Source organism: Macrobrachium rosenbergii, chromosome 54 (assembly GCF_040412425.1).
Source record: "Macrobrachium rosenbergii isolate ZJJX-2024 chromosome 54, ASM4041242v1, whole genome shotgun sequence".
In the NCBI taxonomy this organism is placed as follows: domain Eukaryota; kingdom Metazoa; phylum Arthropoda; class Malacostraca; order Decapoda; family Palaemonidae; genus Macrobrachium; species Macrobrachium rosenbergii.
The window spans coordinates 7351494-7356016 of NC_089794.1; positions in this window are offsets into that span (position 1 = coordinate 7351494).

Here is a 4523-nt window from a genome sequence, read left to right on the forward strand (position 1 = left end):
ATTGGTGGCAGCATGTGTGCTCAAGCCCAGTTCTGTCACTTACAGGTGAATGTGGTGGATTAGTATTTAGACATCAACCACAGAATGAAAAAGGATGTTTCCCTATTGGAGGATGTCTGATATTCCAGCAGTGTATTTGGAAGCAGTCAGGCAACAAAGTGATGGTTTGGGGCATCCCAAGATGTTTCTTAAGAAATGTCAAGAGTTACAAAATGGATGTGCCAGAGATTGACAACGCCAAGAGATGTTCATGTTTGTCAGCCAAAGTAGACTCCCCTGAGCTGAATTGTGTAACCAACTGTGTAGGAAAACATTTTGGAAGGGGCAATGTAAGTCCATTATTTATCCTGTTCTGCGGAAATAACATCTTGGGTAAAAGGGGATAATTAACCTTCTGAGGAGGAAGGAGAGGAAGGTGATAGGGGGCTGGATACCATAAAAATGAAATGCAACTGTATTTTACTGTGTCCATTTTGCACTCAGGCATTTCTCAAGGTGGGAAAGCTAACAAGGAGGCAGTTTTGGCACTGATCATCTCTAAATGGGCGTGTGAAGACTGGGAAGATAAGAAATTAGTATTCCTGAAGATGTTTGTCATCCTAAAGGGTTGGCTGGTTGTGATAGTTTGATTTCTTCCTAGTAGTCTTGTTAAGATTCCGGTGCTGAATTAATCGGAGATAGCTGTATGAGCAGGTCCTGAAAATGCCACTTATGTTGTCAGTTATAGCGGCAGATCTGTCTCCAAGTTTCATAGCCATTTACAGATTTTAAAGGTTTGTGGATGACACAAGTGTTAAGAGGCCTGTGTTTGTTCCAGGTGGCAGGCCTGTTTTGTTGCTGCAAGGTAATTTCCCTATCTTTTCTTTTCCCTTTTCAGGTCTCCCAGGCATCAGCTCAGTTTATTCCTGAGGCTTGATGAAAACTTATCACAAATCCTAACTGGCAGAGGGTGGAATCATAAAGAGATAATACCAGTTAGTTCGGTTGAAAGAATTTGTAAAACAGGGTGCTCTCTCTCTGCATCTCTAGCCAGCGTGTCCCCTCTTTGGATTTAGACAAGGTCATTTGCAAGGAACCTTGCTGACATTTTGAGTGCAGAGTACCAAAAGAATAGTTTTGTCTCCATTTAGTTTTCACTGTTAATTATTTATAAACACAGAATCTGAGGATTTCATTGTTTTAGTATTCGGTGAGCAGCTTTAGCCTTCAGGTGCTTGGTAAGCCATGTTGCAGTGAGACAGGGTTGATGTCATTGGTCTCCAAGAACTGGTTGGAGCCATTGTTCAGTGTCTTCAGTCCATTTTAATTTTATTGTATCAACAGTGGTATTTGTTAATCTTTTTAAACAAGATTGTTATGTTCTTAAAGATGCGCGACTTTTGGGCTCTCCAAAGTGTGTTGATAAACATTTTGTAGGGATTTTATATGTTCTTGTTTCGGAACATTTCTTCTTGTCTGTTCTTGTGTTTACAATTTCATAGTCTTTAGGCAAAACTCCAGTTAAAAACGAAAAACATTGCTTCAGCAGCCTTTCTCAGATCTCCCACCTTCTCCTCCTTCAGGTGGATGATCTTCAGTGTGATAAAATGAGTCTGGGGAGCTTTAACTTTCTTGTATCTTCTGTCGCTGCCAAATCTTGAGAAACATTTCCGCTGTTATGGTAAAATGCCGCAGTGCCAATGCTGTCTATTGTTGTTCTTAAATTCACTTTCTTTATATACAGTGATAAAAACCAGTTCAGTAATGCTTGTGCCAGAAAGACATTTCCTCCTCTCCCTTTCCTCATATTGGTTCTTCGGTGTATGTTTGCTTGCCAAAGCTGAGATTGGTTCTGTGGTTTTTGTTTTGTCTTACTATTGTATGTCAGTTCCTAACTGTAACTACAGAAATGATGGCAATTTGAATGAGGTGGCACTGTGGATGTAAAACGTTTAAAAAATAGGGAAAGAATCGTTCCTTGAAGGAATCTGATCTGATATTTTATCTGCAAAGAGCCAAATGGGGTGCTTTCCTTTCTTAGCATTTCCAATATGTGTGAAGCAGTTGTATGGTCTTTAAACAAATACAGGTTCAATTTATTTATTAAAAGAAAACTACATAAGTTGGCACTGTGGAACAACTTGTAGAGGAGGCCCCAAATGTCAGTTCATGAAATGCAATGCAGGTTACTTGTGCAGAATAGTTGGAGTAAAACATTTTAAAATTTTTATTTATCAAGGAGATATTAACTTTCTTTTAGAATGATATGTTTTTTTTTGTTTTCAACCTCTACTTGCCCTTAGATTCTGGCACTAATGAGAAATGGAAACTCTATGTGGCACGAATGGGTAGCTAGTTATGAGCCCAGTGGTTTTGTCTCGACATGAATAGCTTTCGATTTAGTGAAAATCTCAATAGTTTATTTTGCTTAGTAAACATAATGAGATAATAATTTCAACATCAGTTGGAACACGAATATTTAAATTAACTAAATGCTTCATTGTTTACGTAAATATATTTTCAGTTTGAAGAATTATAATTTAACTGGTTTGCTTGAATATAATTTCCAAATACAATATCAGAAATTTTCCAATGAGTATATGTTTATTTACAAGGTACATGAATTGACATGTTTTGTTTTCTTATTAAGGTAATGATTTGTACCTGCAATTATAATTTATGAGGTGATTCCCACACACTTAAATAAGTATATGTATGTGTTAAATCCTTATAATGCGATAAATTTATATTATTTTTCGAAAAAGTTTTATTTTATTTTTATATGGGATTGTTATTTTTATTTTTTTAATCCCTTTATTTTAGTTTTATTTTTACTTTAATTAAATTATTTTTTGTGAAATTAGTTTGCAATAAGTTTTATTTATATTTATGCTTATATTTATATTTATATTTTTAATTATATTTTTATTTTTATTTTTTTTTATTTTTTTTTTTATTTTTATCGAGTTTATTTATATTTATATATTTATATGTTTATATATTTATATATTTATCGAATTTATATATATATATAAATACATATGTATATATATATATGTTTATCGGCGTATAGAACGAAGTATATATTTAAGAAAATTTTATATTTGTATATCGGTTTTAAAATGCGAAATATTATTATATTGAATATCAGCACTATATATTACTATATATATATATAGTCTTTATATATGCATGGGGGTCATTAATATATATATATGTCATATATACTGTTTTTTATTTCAACACTGAAAACAGTTCTTATCCATATCGACATGCACGTTTTGAAAAACACAACTGTATATAAATGGCCGTATAAATGCCAGATATCGCTATATGGTTTCCGTAGATAATTGTTATTTAAAAAATGTCACTAACCAAGAAATGTACATTTTTTTGCCGTAGATCAGAAATGTTGTAGATAACTGGTGTATACACATGCAAAATACATAACTAACATATCCTAATTGCTATACTATATGTAATCGACACTTTTGTTACACCTAGAGATATGCATATAAACATATATATGTCCCCTCTGTTTTATATAATATAAAAATATATATATCCCCTATGTTATGAACGCTTAATACATGAGAATTGTTGCGTTTGTATAAAGAAATAATATTATGTCTGATTTAATATGTAAACATGCACACTATGTTTACCAAATACTGTGTATATATCCTTGTGCTTTATATATATAAATGGTTATGTGAATGTATATAATTCTGATTTTATATATATATGGTTTTCTATAGCTATATATATAATATATATATATATATATATATATATATATTTATATATTGTCATAAACTGATGTCTTGATTGTGAGAAATTTGAAACAAGGTTTATACTGATGCCACTAAAACCAAGAAAGCCCAGTTTATGAGCAAAAAGGAAAAGTTATTTGAAACTTACCTTAGATTTTCCTGGATTTACAATTGAATGAGAAAGGTCATTTGGGAATTAGAATTCTTTTACAAATTTACAGGGTTTCTTTACAGAAACTTTAGCAAGTAAACAGTGAGACAACAAAACATGATAACTGATGGGCAGACTCATTAATTGGATACATGGAACAATAATGCAATGATTGGCAACATGCAAGTTGATTAATAATGGGGCCAATGTGCAATACAATTAATCAATGATAATAATAACATTAGTCTTGCCTGATTACATGAAATAGTCTCAGATAATGCAAATGATGGAACTCCAGGATGGGAGAATAATTCATATGAACATTTTCAGCCACAACGGATTTGATATTGACTGCGACCAGGAATTATCAGGATTTTTGGGTGGCAGACGAAACACTGAAGCACAGAGAGATCATTCTTTTTGTCATCCTCCTGAAAGAGACGTCCCTGATTAACCAATGACGGTGTACACAGAAGGAAATGTAATCCCCTTATAAATGGGGATACTTTACACAATTAAATACGAAACACTAATGTAGCCCAGCAGATAATTTTAATGAAATCACGTAAGCACAATCTGAGAATTGGAATTGATTGGGCTTTAACAATGAACACATTGCA